Genomic DNA, 18,779 nt, shown 5'->3' on the forward strand with positions numbered 1-18,779 from the left:
TCTGTCTGCCTATAGATAGAGATATGACAGATATAGATATAGACGTACACCGACCGTCCGCTTTAATACACACATGTACAGCCAATCAGGTGGCAGTAGCAAAGTGTATAAAATCATGCTGATACAGGACAAGAGCTTCTTGTTAAAAACCTCTCAGATGGGCCGGTTCGAGCATTTCAGAAGATGCTGATCTCCTGGGATCTTCCACACACGACAGAAAGGTGTGAAAAAAAGAACATCCTGTATGTAGCCGGGGTGGAAAAAGCATCGCAGAACACACCACACGTCAAACCTCGAACAGCAGGAGACCACATGATGTTCCACTCCACTCCTGTCAGCTGAGAACGACAAGGAACATTCAAGAAGTATCACGACTCTGATGGTCAGGTGTCCACAAACTTTTGGCCATCTATAGTGTTAGGTTCTGTCTTTTAAATCCATAAATTAAATTCTTTTCTGCATCATCAAGCCGTCGCTGATGTCTGTTAATAGACAGAACAGAATTCCTACTGAAAGTAAATCTATTGAAGCATTAGGATGCGGAAGCTTGTTAATAGCTTCAGAGGAAATGAGAAGCACACATGAGGTTACAGAACTTTACCAAGGGAAAGATGATAGCAGTCTAAGAGCTGTAACCTCCGTCGAGGCCGCAGATCTCTGATTGGCTCTCGGAGTGCGTGAAGCTGGAAGAGCGAGTGTCTGTGAAACCTGCTCTAACAGCAGATGGGCCACATGTTAGTTCTGATCTGAGACTCTTGGCATGTTCTCACATCTGGCAGTGGGTTTGTGTGCTGATGAAGCGGAGCGGTGAAGTCTAATGAATTGTAATGTTGTGCAATTTTAATCAGGGTCTAATCGTGATGTAGAAAGTTCTAGATGAGGCAAGATTGCAGTCAGATCTGTAAAACTGTGTCTGTGAGTGTGTGTGTGATTGTGTGTGTGTGTGTGTGTGGTTGTCTGTGTGTGTGTGTGTCTGTGATTGTGTGTGTGTGTGTGTGTGTGTGATTGTGTGTGTGTGTTCCTGGTGGTGTGTGTGGTTGTGTGCGTGTGTGTTTGTGTGTGTGTGTGGGGGGGTTGTGTGTGTGATTGTGTGTGTGTGTGTGTGTGTGTGTTCCTGTTGGTGTGTGTGAGATTGTGTGTGTGTGTGATTGTGTGTGTGTTCCTGGTGGTGTGTGTGTGATTGTGTGTGTGTGTGTGTTCCTGGTTGTGTGTGTGTATGATTGTGTGTGTGAGTGTGTATGTTCTCAGTGGTGGTGTGTGATTGTGTGTGTGTGTGTGTGTGTGTGTGTGTGCTCCTGGTGGTGTGTGTGTTTCTTCTACAATTTGTTTAATTGTTATTAAAATGATTTGGTGTGGGTTGATAATACTAAAGATAACACACTGAGACTTTTTATTGATATTTTTGTTCTTAAAAATTATTTTTTTAAAACAAGTTTAAAATAGAATCATATTAATGGGAGAAAGTAAAAAATACTGAATATCACTACAATATATCTAAAATATACATATACATGTATAATAATCTTAAAATATTACAATTAAGTCTGTTACATAAGATGCAGCAGATGCTCCAAAATTAGACATAAAAAAGAAAATAATAATAATAATAATAATAATAATAATAATAATAATAATAATAATAATAATAATAATAATAATAATAATTAAGCAAGTTTCCACGAAACAGTTCATTTTGACACGAATCACAACACAAGAGTGTGGATTTTTTTATTGTTTGACTTTATTATAAAAATGGTTCAGAAACCATTCTGCAGAAGTTGTGTTTATTTCCTGTGACCGGACGCAGGGCGGAGTGACGTGGCACAGTATTTATACACCTGGGCTCAGAGACCAGCGTCTGGGTGTGGAGTTGTGGGTCAGGAGGTCATGAACCTTCAAGATCCAGGTGAAGTGTTTAGACTGAGCACCTAGTGTGGCACGTGTAGTGTACACCAGCACATGGAGATGATGAAGAGGGGCCCGGAAACACCTGGACACACTCAAAGAAAACACACACACACACACACACACACACACACACACAGTTAAGGGCTGTTGTGCCTTTGACCCAGCTTTGTAAGAGTAAAGGTCAATGAAATGCTGAACTGAGGGCATGAGGGAGGTGGAACAGATCCTGTGAAGAAAAAATAGTTTTATTTTTTATTTATTTAGCAATAGACTTTTGAACAATTGTTGGATATTATTATTATTATTATTATTATTATTATTATTATTATTATTATTATTATTATTATTATTATTATCATTATTATTATAAGTTGTTATTATTATTTATTATTATTATTATTATTTATTATTATTATCATTATTATTATTATTAATCACTATTGTATTGTTTGTTTGTTTATCGATCGATAAATTGACCGAGAGACGAATTTTCCAGGCTTTAAATGAGTTCATCTGAATTCTATTTTTCACCTTTTAAAGAAATCTGTTAAAGATCTTTAAATCCGTTCTCGAGATAATATGCTGTTTTGTTTTGTTTTGTTTGTTTGTTTGTCAGATAATCTGAGCTCCGTCCACGGAGTGCTGCTAGAACAATTTCACACAATACTCGAACCCTTCTTTGTTTCACTGCTGTGTGTGTTTGTGTGTGTTTGCGGGGCTGTTATTTAAAGAGACGCTGTCTGTGTTTTGTTGTGGAGCGAATGAGCTGGAGGGTGCAGGTTGTCTGTTTAGGGCTAAAAATCTGTTCATGGTGCGTTGGCTGTGCCCCCCCACCCCCCCACCCTCCACTCCTCCGGTCTGAAATCTCAGGAGGGGCTGGATGTTTATTGCTGTTCTAAAGTAAGCCTTTGTTGTTTCGGTGTGTGCTCTGTGTCCTCTCTCTCTCTCTCTCTCTCTCTCTCTCTCTCTCTCTTTTCCTCCTCCCCTGTTCCCCCTTCTGCTTTCATTTTCATTTGGGAGAAGAAGGCGGGGGCATCTTTCTGACCGCGGGTGCGTGATTAGAGCGAGAGTGCTTCTCAGCAGGACTCTGTGCTTTATATTCATCAAAAAGAGCTTGCTTTGATTCGGTGCAGCTTTGACGTGTGACAGCGCCACCGAGGAAATCGTGCACTTACATCTCCCCCGCCATTTCGCTCCATTCTTTCTTTCTCCCCTTTTTTTTTGTTTCCCTCCCCTTCATTCAGCACCGTCCTCTAAACACACCCAACACACACTGTGTGACCGATTCCTCTCATACAATTATTTGTTATCATCATCCTCATCATCATTTCCTTTTTTATTTACTAAGGTGAAACTTTTTAGATTCGTTTCTTGATTGACGATATTACGATATTACATTCGTTTATCGTTAGCCGCGGTTTGGGGTGCAGGTGAAACCCTGGCGTGTTCTTCCTCTCTGTGAGGTTCTTTAGACAGGTGAGAACACATCCATCCATCATACTCAGATCCTGGTGAGTCACAGAGAACCCTCCGAGTCCACTTACAATGAATCGACTCGATCCAGGTAAATCAAACGAGCTGTGGGTTTTGGGGGTGCCATTATTTTTACTTTTTTTTTTTTATGTAGATGTAAGCTGGTAAATTGAGACAGAGCTGTAGAACCAAACGTTCTGTAAATGTAGGAAAACAAGCTGGCAGCTACACACGAGATAGTTTGATATATTTATTGAATCGCATATTTAACACCGAGTTTAGCTTCGTTTTGTTTCTCCGTGTCTGTATTTCTGAGCAGTTTTATGAACAGGTTTACTTTCATTCAGCTCTTCCTCCTCTGTGGATCGTGTCGAGCCAAAAGCAGAACGTTCCACGATTCAGACGTAAACAGACTCAGAGATGCGAAAGATGTAAAACTATAAAAATCTAAGCATCCGTTCAAAGCAAAAGAAACAAATTTTGTCTAGAAACATTTGATTAATGTACAAAATCTGATGGTTGTAGCTTTGTGTAAGTTGCTTTGGACTCCACAGGTTGTTGCTTGAAGGTCTGGTTTTCTTCCCAAGAAACAAAGCATTAAACATTATTTACAGTAAAAACAACAACGATTTCCGTCTGCCTGTCAGCGTGCGGCGTTATACGGAGTGTTCGGAGTGTCAGGTAGAGCTCATGGAGAAGAAGAAGTGAACTCGCAGCAATCTGTGATCCGTGTGTGACGGTGAACCCGTGTACGGCTTGTTCCACACCTCCTGTGTGATCACATCTGCTTTTATCTGAACTTACATGCAGCTTCAGGCCTCGAGAAGTTTACACAGGAGTCGAATTACTTACAGGGCAGTCAATACCGTGGAGTCTGTGTGAGCTCAGAGGGGAAAAAATCACACGTTTGCTTCTCGAGTCATGTAGCTCTCTCCAGGGGACACACACACACACACACACACACACAAGCTTTCCCATTCATATTTGAACTTCTCTGCTCTGTACTTGGACAAGAATTTATCTCTTTAAATTATTAAAGCATTAAAGAAAATTCTGCTAACATGTCAGGTCAGGAAAAATAAGTTGTGTGAAGACGTGTGCGTGTGTGCGTGTGTGCGTGTGTGTGTGTGTGTGTCCTTGTCTATGCAAGCATGTACATGTATGCAAAAGCTCCATTAATAGGCCTTTAATCCTACTGTGCCCTCGCTAAGAGGGACACACACACACACACAGACACACACACACACAGACACACAAACTTAACACAAGTATTCTGTTCCATATGCTGTGAAGCAAACTCCATCTCACATTCCTGTTTGTGAGAATTCATGTGAACACCCAGGCACCTCGCTCAGTAAGTGAAAATCATCTAGTCCAATTTGCATTCTTGGGCCACTCCGCTCTCGCTCTCCCTCTCTCTCTCCCTCTCTCTCTCGCTCTCGCTCTCCCTCTCTCTCTCTCTCCCTCTCTCTCTCTCTCGCTTCCTGAATACGGTTTCTTACAGCTGCTGGAAGCCTGTGGTGCATGTCGTACAGACTCGTTCTCACCAAAGTAAACAGATAAGCAACTACAAGTATAGAGATATTTTGAAAACATTCAAAAGCAGTATTTTCATTTGCTTTATTTATTTATTTATTTATTTATTTATTTATTTATTATACCTGATCCCATCCTGATGTCATGCTTCTGGTTGGAGAAGTTCAGTTCTCATCGCACAGATGACTCCACCCGTACAGTCTGGAGATACATGGGATCGTTGTGGATGGTACCAACGAGAAAGCATGAAGATGGTTTAGAACGCAACGATACCAACTCAATGCAATGCTCTCAAGCCTCCACCAGTGAACAGATCAACATACCTTCAGACAGAGAAGACACACTTCCTGTTCTAACTGGAATGAAGTTCCTGGTGGCACAATTGCTTTGTTTTGACCACATTGTTATAGAAAAGAAATGATTTATATATAATCACACTCTCCAGAGTCACCAACATGAGGAGAAGGTTCCTTGTTCAGTCTGGTTCCTCTCAAGGTTTCTTGCTGCCTCGTGTCATCTCAGGACTTTTTCTCTGGCTCGCTCAAATGGGTCAATCAATATTTATAATTTGTATCCTGAACCGATCGATTATTTCATTGATCAAAGCGTTATACAAATAGAACTGCATTGAAAACATCACATCTCCATCAGGCTCAGACGGAATCCATGAGATTTGTGTGACTTTTATACCACGTTTTTTTTTCCACAAGTTCGGACAAACAACGTCCCAAAGTGCTGCTTACGTAACAGGATAACAGCTTCTAGCACGTTCTATCAATGGCTCCTTACACCCAAACCGTTACTACACTTTTTCTACAAGCTGGCAGTCAATCTCTGTGTTGCCTGGCAACACACCGGACTTTTCATCTGGAAATATTTTCATCGATGGACCCAAAATGAACAAAATAAAAGGCAACACTGAGTCGGTTTAATTTTGTTTTTATTCGTTATAGTGGATTTTGTTTTATACATCTGAGCAATTGTGGGTTTCGGCCACAGTGGTGGCAGCTTGGTGGACTTGGGATTCGCACTCACAACCTTCTGATTGGTAGTCCAACACAGCCACCACATCCCCTCCAAATCCCCCAAAGCTCCAGTGGCATCAACCCAACAGTAGAGGCAGTGGGGGCTCAACTGGTTAAGGCTCTGGGTTGTTGATCGGAGGATCGGGGTTCAAGGCCCAGCACAGGGAAGCTGCCACTGCTGGGCCCTTGAGCAAGGCCCTCAACCCTCCCTGCTCCAGGAGAGCTGTATCATAGCTGCCCCTGCACTCTGACCCCAACCTCCTCAGTTGGGGTATGTGAAGAAAAGGATTCCACTGTGCTGTAATGTACATGTGGTGATAATAAAGGCTTCTATGCCCCGTTCTGTTCTATTCTAGATGCACTATAAACCTCCTGTTTCACCCTTTTGGTGTTTTTACCATTCACTACACACATAAACTCATCTTACACTTGAAGTGTTTGTGTATCACCTCAACACTTGTGTTCGGTTTTGTGTGGCCAGAAATTTAAGAAAGCCATTTTTTTGTTTTAGTTTGGTTTAAGAACACGCCTCCTCAAACCGAAGCAATCGCTTCACTTTTATCCTCTTCTTCTGCTCGTTTTGCTGCAGAGTGGGTATTTGAGTCGAGAAGCGCTCACCTCAGCTCTCGATGTAAAAATAAATAAATAAATAAAACGCAGGGTGAACATTTTCTCAGAATATGGCACTATGCACAACACACACGCTGACAGATTGGACGCGGAGTGTGTATTTGTGTACTCGTGTTTCTACAGTCAGTGATTTGCAGTTAGAAAGCCACAGGAGCTATTAGAGTTTGATGGCAGTTTGAAGGCACTTTTATGACTCTGATAGCCATGTGAGGATCTCCTCCACGTGTCATTTTAGCTAAGAGCGAACACTTCAGATCCCTCGGCTTGCCAACACAATATATTCGCGCGGCAGGCCGAATCCGAGCGGCCGTAATGGAGCGGGAGCGTGAGAGTATAAAGTCATCCTTGCTCTGTAATTTCTGATGTTCTCTTGCATGACTAAACCCCAGGGCTGCCATCTTGTCCAGAGTTATATCTCACAACTATGGAAAGGAGATGTTTGGTGTTGTGCACAAAACAAAACAAAAAAAAACACAATTCTATCAACGACTACCGTTTCTGAGAGTCGGACAGCACTTAATAGCAGCTTCGCTACGCGCGACGTCGTGACGATAGCAGCCGTAAAAATCACACTTTGAACCCGAAGTGTTCTAGTGAAGTTTATTTTCCAGAAAATATTTCCTTTGTTGCTTTTTTTTTTTTCTTTCACACGTATTTAGCTTCTCCCGGACTGTCACTTCGTACCGTAGCGATGCAGATGATTTTATGGCACAGACTGACAGGTCTCACTTGCGCACTGTTTACCCTCCATTTGAGATGTGTATTTATTTGTATCGCGCGTGTACGACGGAGTAAAAAAGGATTTATGGATCAGGCAGATGTTCGTTTGAAACCTCCTCAGCATTGCCTCCTTTCTGTCAGAACGTTGACAGACGTTTCCTTTCTTCTTCAAAAGCTTTTTTTAAAAATAACCTGCCAGCTGTAGATTTCATACCCGAGGAAGGAAAATGAGAAAATAAAGACGCTTTGCTTGGCTAGACGTGACGGAGGGAGGAGCAAACCTCTGCGACATTAACGTTAACATCACTGCCAGTCAGTAAGGAGTAAGATTATCATCCAGACACTTCAACTCACGCTAATCTCATCTTCTGGCACCTTTAGATAGCGGACGTGATCACCTAGCAAAGCAGAAAGAACCAGATCACGATAAGTACCTGTCCTGTCTTAAAATATCTTTAAGTGATAGAGCTAGAACCAATTACATGCTTCCTGTCAGCTGAGTCGATATGAACTGGGGTTAAGTACTAGAATTGCTGACTATCTAGTCAAACCTCTGTTTGTCCACAAAAGTCAACGAATCTGTGCATTCCGTCAACGGATGGAAGACCTTTGAGGCTCTTGTTCCTCTCTGGTTCCTCCTTAAATATCTAATATACCTCATATTGATATCTTCTGTTGTTTTGCCTTTAAAATCAAGACTTTACAGAAGAAAACGCTTTGATTTGAGGTGGCAGCAAACAAGTGTGTGGTTTGTTTGCGGTCTGGCTAAAGGTGTGGTTGTATTTTAATAAACTCTGCTCAACAGCTCTCGCTCCTCTACCTCATTCTCCTCTCAGTTTGACACCCGACAGGATCCGAGACACCCGACAGGATCCGAGACACCCGACAGGATCCGAGACACCCGACAGGATCCGAGACACCAGACAGGATCCGAGACACCCGACAGGATCCGAGATGGAATACATAAGAGATTTAATTGTGTGGGCGATGTAAATAATGACCTCATTTCTTTTTCTTATCCCTTTCGTTTTGATCAGGACTTTCATCTCTGGCTCTCTGCTAATCTGTGAGATCCTTCCACTTTCGTTTCCATCTCCTAAAACCCTCTCTATCGGCCCGTAGCACGTGCCACTCTGATGCGACCTGTCCTAATACCACACACCAGAGGGACTCGTTCGTGGATGAGAGAAGTGCTATCGTGAAAGCAGCTCTACTGTTGATGGTCTGTGTAGCAGAGACTTCGTTTTCGGCACTGATTCTAAATAAACGATCGAAGAAAGTCAAAGGACCGAATGAAAGACCTCCAATTTCTTGTTGTTTCCATCCCTAAGTCAGCTCTCCTGCTGAATTTGATTCTTCTTCTTGGCAAACATCCCATTCCAGATTTAGTTCCAAGACTAAATTCAGTATTAATGAGTTCAGACCCCGATGTTGGGATGTTAAGGAGACTCCAGTTCCAGTTCATTACAGAGGTGTTCAGTTGGGGATGAGTCAGATTCAAGGCTCTGTGCAGGACACTCTGTTGCAAGTTCTTCCAGTCCAGACCTTCACCTCCACACCGCATCTTCGTGGAGATCTGTACGTTGTTCACAGGGATGTTGTCAAACTGGAACAGTGTTTCTAGTTCCAGTGAAGGGAAACTGTAAAACTACAGCAGACTGTGACGTTCTACATGATTGTGTGCGTCCAACTTTGTGGCAAAGAATTGAAGAATCACATATAGTGAAAGTGACGTGACATACGGCTAAGTACGGTGACCCGTACTCAGAATTCGTTCTCTGCATTTAACCCATCCAAAGTGCACACACACACAGCAGTGAACACACACACACACACACACACTGTGAACACACACCCGGAGCAGTGGGCAGCCATTTATGCGCCCGGGTAGCAGTTGGGGGTTCGGTGCCTTGCTCAAGGGCACCTCAGTCGTGGCCGGGCCGAGACTCGAACCCACAACCTTAGGGTTAGGAGTCAAACTCTCTAACCATTAGACCACGACTTATAGGTGTGAAGGCTTCACAATCATTTGGTGTGTCGTAGTTATCTAGGATGGCGTGACTACTGGATAACCTTTGCATTCTGTACTTCTAGGAAGTTCCATTTTGTGTTGGCTTCTTGATGTCTCATAAAAACAGTTCAATTCTCTGTTGTGTTTGTTTTTATTCGTTATTACAAGTGTGGAATAAGTCACCAACCCCTTACAACCTCCAGAGACCTTTTCATGAGACAGGAAGCAGATGAGCAGGTTACAGATAGTGGATGAATTACTAGAGTGTTCCATATTGTACCTTCTCTAATTTCAGCACGTTCGCTTTGTGGAACAATTGCGATGGCATGAGAACTAGTTTTCCTTCTGCTGCTTTACGTCAGTCAGTCGAGGCACAGATCATCATTAAACCTACTCGCCGGTCTTTCATGAATCACGGGTCTGTACATAACACACTATAAACCCTGGAGCTTTACCCAGCATCCTTTTACATCCGTCTGTTCTGTCACGGTTCCACATACTGTACACACACCTCCACATCCATACATCACATCCTGCGATTCGGTGTATGTTTGTTTTTAATGGTCTTTTCTTCAGTCCGGATTCAGATTTGTCTTTCTATTTATGGCATTATTGTAGTCTGTTGTTTCGATAATGCACTGTGTGCCGTGGAGTGTGTGTTTGTCGGGATGCTGTTTTTTCCTTTCCCCTCATTTTTGTTTTCTTTCCTTCCAAGCAAACCAGTCCTGTTTTATTATTCATCAGCTCGACACGGTGCCGTATCTCCCTGCAGCAAAATGGACAGTGTGGCAGCGGAGGAAGGCGCGAGACGGATAGTCACGCGCAAGCGGCCGCTCCTCCAATCCTCTTGTGACTTGACGCCGGGTAACAACAGAATTCATTTCCCTAGCGTTTCTGTGCGTGAGAGAGAAAGACAGGCAGCGGTAATGAACCTCTGCATTCGGCGCTCCACAGAATTAAAGACATGTACACGTGTCATCTTTCTCTCTTTTCTTCTCTGGCTTCCTTGGCTGTAAAGCTCACTATGCTGCAGTAAAATAGTTTACAGCAGGCAGAAGGAGAGGAAAAAAGGAGAAGAGACACCGAGCTCCTGCAGGAATAAAGGAGGACCGGATTATTGCAGAACCCCCCCCCCCTTCCACATCTAATCACTCATCCCAGGCCATCAATCAGGCCGGGCCGAGAGCCGTGTCGCTTTAAAGCCTCATCACCAAGGACACTTTTAATCGCGCCCTCTGTACTAATAATGTAGTTAAGCACTTTTTCCATTCTTCATCACACCACATCAGGATCCAATAAAACCTCTCAGAGAGCATGGCTAGTGTTTCTCAAAGTTAGGGTGAAACTCCAGAGGCTCGATGGAAGGTTCTGGAAAAGGGTGCTGAGGGGAGGGCGGGTGCGTAGCCGCAGAATAACGAGGCCGCAGCCTGGCTTAAATCATCTTTCAGGATAAATTGGATTTATTTGCCGTTCCAGGGCCAGATAACGAGTCCTACGTGTGATCCACTTTTTTTTTTCTGGACTGGATGTTGCTTTTCACTGGTGTTGTGTGAGTTTTAGGTCTGTATGTATTTCCTAAGCCTCTGCAATCAACACATTGTATTAAAAATTTTTTTGTGATTTTTAAATATTACACTTCTTTGCCAAAATCAATAAAGGAAGTCAATAGCTAGTCGTCCGTCGCGCATCGCCACGTGGTGACAAACTCGCACCGACTCGACTCATCTCGGCTTAACGGCTCCAAACAAGCTTCACGTTACAAACCCCTCGTGAATGTCGTCTGCAATTTAGGGCAGCTTTAAAGGCCAGGAAGTTCTACATGTACACATGTATCGTATACTAATGCACTGAATTTCTCTCTGAACACAATCCAGTGCTGATTTAATGTCAAAAACCGAGGCCTTGGAAAAAAATTAATTTTTATCCGAACGATATTCATATTTCTGTAAGTTCGTTTTTTTTTATTGTTGGGATTTTTAAGAGCTCTAATAGTGACAGATAAAGACTGAATAAAGACATCTGTAGTATAGTGACCTCAGAAAAGTGCTTGTACAGTACATTTAAAGTGTGTTGAAGGACATCGAAAACGCTCGCATTAAAAGAGTCACGGCTTTTGTTGACTCCGAGTCGTTGCGGTCAATTTTGCAAGGATAAGCGCGTAAGAGCGTCGGGGTTCGGGCTACGTAAGAAAACGACAGTTTAAAGCTGTATTCTGCAGTTATATCGATGAATAGCATCACGATATTGTTTAACTTTAGTCTTTCCACTTGAGCAGATGCTTTCCACTTGGAGATTTCTTCTGAGTTCGTTTCAGTTATTTGATGTTCAATTCCCATGTGAATAGAGCTTTAAACGTAGAAATACACGACACACGGCTGTTATCGAATCGGCTTCTTTTATTCTGAGATAATGCTAAACATACAGCACTTCAGCGGAAAAAATCAAAAAACGCACCGCTTTGAGGGAAACACTCCACCGAGGTTTAGTCTCCTAACTGCTAATCAACTATCCGTCTTTACGAGACATCCGTGTGCTTCCTCTCCTTCCAGTCACAAGGTCACAGATTTTTATTTTCTCATTTTATCTATAGACTCGGAGGTATAGAGGATGAAACTAGACAGAAAGGGAAAAAAAATACGCCTTCTCTAGATGACCCTCTCACATAAATCCCCAGAACGGCACCGTTCGTAGACTAATATCCGCCACAGCCAGCAGGCTCGTGTTTCACATCTTGATCAAATCAAGCTTCCTTTTGTTGCTGAAGCAGGAGATAGCCGGGCGCTAACTGAGCAGCGCTAATTACAGTCCGTGCCGAAAGGCGAGAATCTTTCGGCTGGAAATGACCCGGGGCTTTTTTGTGAAGTATTTTTAGACAAGCTCACGTCGAGCCGTGTGGAGGAGGTGGTGATATAATGAATGTTTGACTCGTGAGTTTGATACAACGTGATGCCGGACAAACATGAGAAAAGTTCCTTTCTGAAGCGACGGTGCAAGAGGAGGACTCTTTTCTTGTCTGCACACACACACACACACACACACACACACACACACACACACCGGGACAATAGCCACTCCTCGTGTACATGATGAGTGGTGCGAGTGTAATAAACTGCAGCCCAATGTAGGACAGGTGTCAGCATGTCCTCTTTGTCAGCCATAAAAGTTAATTAAAGAAGAGGAATTTTTACTGCGCCCGACAGTTCCAGAGCGAACTCCGGGCTCCCGCTTTATAACAGTTTCTCTTTGAGCGCCTGTCAAGGCGAGAACGGCGTTTGTGCTCGTCTTCGTGTTTCTTCTCCTTCTTGTGCGTTGTGCATGTGACCAGTGTGTGATTACGATCTCGCCCACATTAACATTTCAACTTTACATTTTTGTTAAACTTAACATCAGAAAAATGATAAATAAGGTCACGTGCACTGAGCGCCTGACCCCTAGACCTTCGTCATTTCCTCCCCTTAATTTCTATCAAACTGCTCATATTCCAGTTCCCACTCACCAGCCAGGAACAGTGAACACTAGCACATCCTTCCTCCAAGACAGCGTTCTTTTTCACCAATCAGAACAAAGCACGCTCTGACCTCTTCCACATGCACGAGATACCAGAGGCCGGACGATTGGCTGTCGCCGGGATTCGAACTCGCGGTCTCCTGGCTGCGCATTTTCTGTTGCTCTGCTAGGAAGCCGTTTATTGTTTTTTTTTGTTTTTTAAGGTGAACATAAAAAAGCCTTTATTCTCAAGCCACGGTGTTGCTTTACGCTACACAACGCAGTCCAGCATGAAATTAAAATTAAACAGGATTTTTTTTTTGGTCCTGCAACTCATTTTTCTAGTCAGTAGAAAAGTACAAAAGGCTGCATTCAGATTCGAAAATGTTTTTCTACGGTAAGAATGATGGGGAACCTGGAGTCAGGGCACAAGGCAGGGAACACGTCGGACAGGGTACCGACCCATCACAGGGCCTTCTCACACACACACACTCGTTCACACACTACAGACAGTTTATGCCAATATGCCTACAACACATCTCTTTCACACGTGGAGGAAACCGGAGAACCCGGAATAAACCCCTGATGCACAGACAGAACGTACGACGTATTAGTATCAAGCCGTTATTAGAATTTAATATAAGGTGGATCAAATATCAGAGAAAATCTATTATTATATCTATCAGATCCTGTAATAAAACACTTTAAAGATTTAAACTGGATGTAGATTTTAAGCTTTATATACTAACATTTAAAAAGATTATTTTAAAGAGGTTTTTCTTTTGTTAGCCTTCATTCCGAGCTTATTATATTTGTATTTTATGAAATAAAAAACGTTATCGTGTCCATCTTTAATCTGTGGCAACAAGCTGCTGTTGGCAGATATCAGAGAAGCGTGTTTGTGTCTGCGGATGCGGACCGTATGCGGCCGTTCGTTGCCGTTTCTTCACTCGCAGGTTTGGGTTTAATTACCGAGAAGCAGCCAGTGTATACCAGAGAGAGCGGAGTGGGAGCAGGGCGACAGTAAAGGACGCATTAAGCAATTAAAGTTAGGGAGGACAAGAACGACACGATGCTACGCTTTTTTTTTTCTTTCCAGTAATTGCCTGGTGATCACAAAGGAGGCGAGTGGAGGGAAGAGTGAAAGCAATATGCTGTACATCAGCATTTTACACTGACAGTCTTTAATACACACGTGATCTCGCTTTATTGCTCTCTCTCTCACACACACACATACACACACATACACACACACACACACACACACACACACACACACACACTGCTATGATAAAAAAAAAAAAAAACACAGATCTTTGCATCAGCATGTAACGCAGTGCATCATACATCCCCCACATACCGACTCACATACGTGCAGCGTACACTCAGCCTCGTCTAATTATTCATGCTTCAATTTTTGATGAACAACACGGCTGCAGCTCGTAGCACCGGCGAGGTGAGAATGCAGGGATTATGTTAACAGCGCTCATGCTGGCTCATCTATGATTTATCTGCTGGTCTTCTCCGCCACGCCGCCTGCCCTCGTTAAAGCATTTGTCTCGCCTGTTTGCGCCAGATAAGAGAGCGGAAATTCTCAAACACGAGGCGAGAAAGCACGAAGACGTGCCAGAGAAAGAGCCGGGGAAAGAGAGCGGCGGAGAGAAAAGATGAGACGAGAGAGGTGTAACCTTTTGTTTGTCTGTGGTGAGGAACGGGAGGAGGCTGAGGAGCAGCGGTGAATGCTAATGTATGCGGCACACAGGGTTTTCGGTCACTGATTAGCAGCAGGCAGGCAGAGGGAATCAGTGAGGGACGGAGAGATGCAAAAGCGAATGTAGGACGACCCGGACAGCCGCCTTATTTCGGTTAATACATCGCAGCATGTGGTAGCAGAAGGTGCTAGAAAGTCAGGGAGATAATCAAGAACCGCAGACACTTACAAAGGCTCATGGAGATAGAACTCCTGATATGGGACTTATTGCCTCGGTTCAAGCAGTCCTTCTGCTGATAAACAGTGAATGATTTTGTTTTAGAGTACCTTAATCCCCCGGAAAAAGAAAATGCGACGAGTTTCTACAAATTGAATGCAGTCTCAGTACTTTTCTCTTTCGGCTCCTTTCACATTTACAACACAATATAAATCATTTATGCACCAAGAATGTGAATATAATATATAAATGTACATCATAAATGTCTGAACAAGCGAAATTATGCTCAAAATAGTCTCTCAAAGCAAAAATATACTGTAAAAGCTGTGGCTGGAATCCCAGGTTATGCTGTAAACAAACCGCGAGCGATCGATTGAAGGGTTTCGGCAACACCGAGTCGTCTCCGGCGTCCGCTTGAAAATTTTGAACTTAGACGTTTAAAACAAAACACACGTCTCTAGCTAATGATTTTCATCAGGTTCCTGATTGAAGGACAGCAGTCCACATCCCTGACTTGAAGAGATCTGCGTTTTCAGAGACGCCCCTTCACCCCACCCCACCCCCTTCCCCAACCGCTTAAACACGATTAAAACAAACAAAATGTGGCCTTATTACATTACATCAAAGGACACGAGTCCTCAGCGTCGATGATCTTTTGTTTTTTTTCCAGGTTTTAATGAAACGCTGTTCAGAATTAACATCGCATCAGCTAATTGGATTTACTGCAACCCCTAGAAATGCCAGAGTCTCCTGAGTGGGCCGTAGATGGCCGCGTTCCAGCTCCAAACCATTAACGAGCTCATGCCTTCAAGCCAAACCCTTGTCGAATGTATCTAACAACTGAGTTCTTTGCTAGTTGAACTCCAATTCACAGTATCGCCCATGTATGTATACATGCTTCTGTTTTTTTAATTTAGTCTTAGTCTTAGTCTTGTGCCAAATGTCCTTGTTAGTTTTAGTCATATTTAGTCATTCACATATCTTTTTTTGTTTTAGTCGACTAAAAGTCTCGTCATTTTAGTCTAGTTTTAGTCAAAAGAAAACTCAAGGTATCTTAGTCAAGTTTTAGTCGACTAAAAGTCTTTTAATTTTAGTCTAGTTTTAGTCATAAAATTGTAGTCTTTTTTTAAAATAACACATTATTACTGAGATTATTACTGATAAACATTTCAGTAAAAAAAGTGTTTCACATGTTTCACTCGAACTTGACCGCACATCACATTTTTTACTTTATTGATACTGCTTTTAATCGTAATGCAAAGACCGGTCATCGGGACATAAGCTGTCATGTACAATAAAAGAGCCTGAGCAGTGACAGGAATTATAATTTAACACAAAAAGCCTGACTAGACCAGACTTGTGCTCGGGATTTTTATTTATTTTTTTTTTTTGAGTGGCGTGTGGACGAATTGTTTCTACGCACACACTAAACAGCGCGAAGTCGCGAACTCATTGTGAATATTTTAAAGGCGTAACAGCTGATGAAAAAGCAGAGACAATTGTAGACGAAAATGAAGAGAGATTTTATCTTAGTTTTTATTTTATACAAAACATTTTCGTCTCGTCTTTTTTCGTCAACAATAACGCATGTTAATTTAATCTTAGTCAGCGTTTTTGGACAGTGGCGCAGTCTCGTCATCGTCTCGTCTTGGTCATGAAAAAAAAAGTTTGTTGACGAACATATTTCGTCTCGTCTCATCTGACGAAATTAACACTAGTGTGAAGGCTTCGTATGGAAGTCGGACCATGGAAACGTCTCGTGTAAAAACGTCTGCAGCGTTTAATTCAACCAAAGGACTTAAACACGGTCAGGTGTGTGAGGCTCAACATTCCGGCCTTCAAATGCTACTACATAACACACCCCAGGTTATGTATGGCTTAAATACCTCTGTAATTACTCAGATTCAGTTTTCCCCAAGTCTTCTGGACCGGAGTTATTATGCCTTGACACAGCTCAGATAACTAACGCAGCTAGTTAGCGTTCTGCAGGTAATGTGTTGACTATTTCCATCCTGTCAGGACCACAAACAATTCTGGATTATATACATTTCATTTTCTTGGTTCTGCAGCTCCAGGGGGAAATCCTAATGGTCAAACCAGAGAGCACTTTGTTGTGGAAGCTCCCCTCATCCCTGCTCTGATATATGCATTTCAATGGATTCTTGCTTTGGCGTTTGTCATCGTAATTTCTCTAAAAGCCCCCATGCCAGGCTGAGATACCACAGAAGACGCATGTGTATTGTCCTGTCCTCTCACCCCAACATTTTTTATTACCCAGCATTGAAAGTTATATTGGGATTGAAATAAGAAATCCATTTATGGTGGCCTCGGCAGCCTCGTCTGTCAGATCCACCAGAGCCAGAGCCCTTTAAGTGCTATTCCCAGCGTAGCCCTGCTTCCAACTCGTTGTAAATACCTGCCAGACACCCGGCCGGCCCACAGGTCTCCCCTCCTGCACCCAGGGAGTCGTATTTGTGACCTTAAAATACTTAAATTAGGCTTTAGTTGTTGAGGAAGATGTTTCCTTCATGGTGAGAACAGTTTGTAAGCAGCAGAGAGAAGTTCTAAATGTTGAGGCAAATTTAATGTGATTTATTTATCTATTTATTTATTTATTTATTTCTTAGCTCACCCTAGCATTACGGCCATACCCGAGAGCAGATGTCTGTTATCCAGTCATTATTTCACTTACAAGTAAGCAGATGAAGAGTCTAGAGCTGATTGTAAGTGTGGCATTTGCATGTGGAATATCTCTGAAAATGGACTCCAAAGAGCTCTTATTGCTCATGAAGCAAACCATCTTTAGCATGAAAAATCAACACAAACCCATCACAGAGATCACAAAAGCATTAGTCGTGCCCAATTCGGCCATTTGGTCGATTCTATAAAAGAATGAATGAATTGGTGAGCTTAAGACCAACAAAAGACCCACAGATGTTCCACAGTAAACTGTTGTGGTGAATAACTGGAGAAGTCATTACTCAGTGAAGACAAAACCTTTACAACAGTTGACCAGATCAAAACACACTAGAAGAAGTGGGATTATCTGTGTGAATGTCAACGATCAAGAGAAGACTTCATCAGAGTGATGTCCAGGGGGTTGGTCACCAGTGTCGTGCTAGTTTTTAAAGAACGTTCTTTAATGTTCCCATTAATGCCCTTTTATGCGTTATGGTCTAAACCAGCGGTCTCCAATCTTACCCACAAAGGGCCGGTGTGGGTGCAGGTTTTCATTCCAACCAAGCAGAAGCCACACCAGAGTCTACTAAAAGCTAAGAACAACTGATTAAACAGGTGGAATCATGTGTGGCTTCTGCTTGGTTGGAATGAAAACCTGCACCCACATCAGCCCTTTGTGGGTAAGATTGGAGACCGCTGGTCTATACAAACACAAAACTGTTTGTTGATCTGTCCCTCGTTAACAGTTCGGTTAAAATCTAGTCGCTGGTGTTTCACTGGAGAAGCTTGACTCACTTCGAGTGTGTCCACCGACACCAGGTTAGCTTCTAGCTTCGTCGAGGCATGTGGTTTCTACCTCCAGATTGGAGTTGCTGTTTATCACAGTAGACAGGACCTTCGAACCAGAAAGACACAGCTTACATTTGACTAAAAGGTTTTTGTCTTTATGCTCAGCTAAAGTGAAATAATGAGCGTATTTCCACTTTGAAAAACTCGTCTTGCTCTCGCCTCGACTCGCCTTTACCGCCGCGCATACTTGAATAAACGGAAACATGCCCACAGCGCGGCGTCTTCATGTTTACAGGTTGGCATCCACCGATCCTACAATGCGTCGCTGCTGTAAACAGGTCAGTCTGTAGGCTACACTTCAGCCTAAATGACTTAATGTACAAAGTAACGGACAAACGCACCGTACGGTAACGGTAACGGAGTTACTTTATTTAATAAGTAATGCGTTAGAGTATTAGTTACTCTCAAAAGTAACTTCGTTACAGTAACACGTTACTGCCCAACACTGTTGGTCACACAAGATGTAAACGGTAAGCTTCTAAAAACAGGAAGACCAGATTAGAGTTTTTTTTTAAGATGAAAAATCATCTACAA

General features: G+C 42.7%; 1 protein-coding gene across 1 annotated transcript in view; it reads left to right on the top strand.

The window, feature by feature from the left end:
• LOC132847168 (polyamine-modulated factor 1-binding protein 1) overlaps nucleotides 1–18,779 on the top strand; it is a 186,243-nt gene that overhangs the window by 71,930 nt on the left and 95,534 nt on the right. The window lies entirely within an intron of this gene.

Source organism: Tachysurus vachellii, chromosome 1 (genome assembly GCF_030014155.1).
Source record: "Tachysurus vachellii isolate PV-2020 chromosome 1, HZAU_Pvac_v1, whole genome shotgun sequence".
In the NCBI taxonomy this organism is placed as follows: Eukaryota; Metazoa; Chordata; class Actinopteri; order Siluriformes; family Bagridae; genus Tachysurus; species Tachysurus vachellii.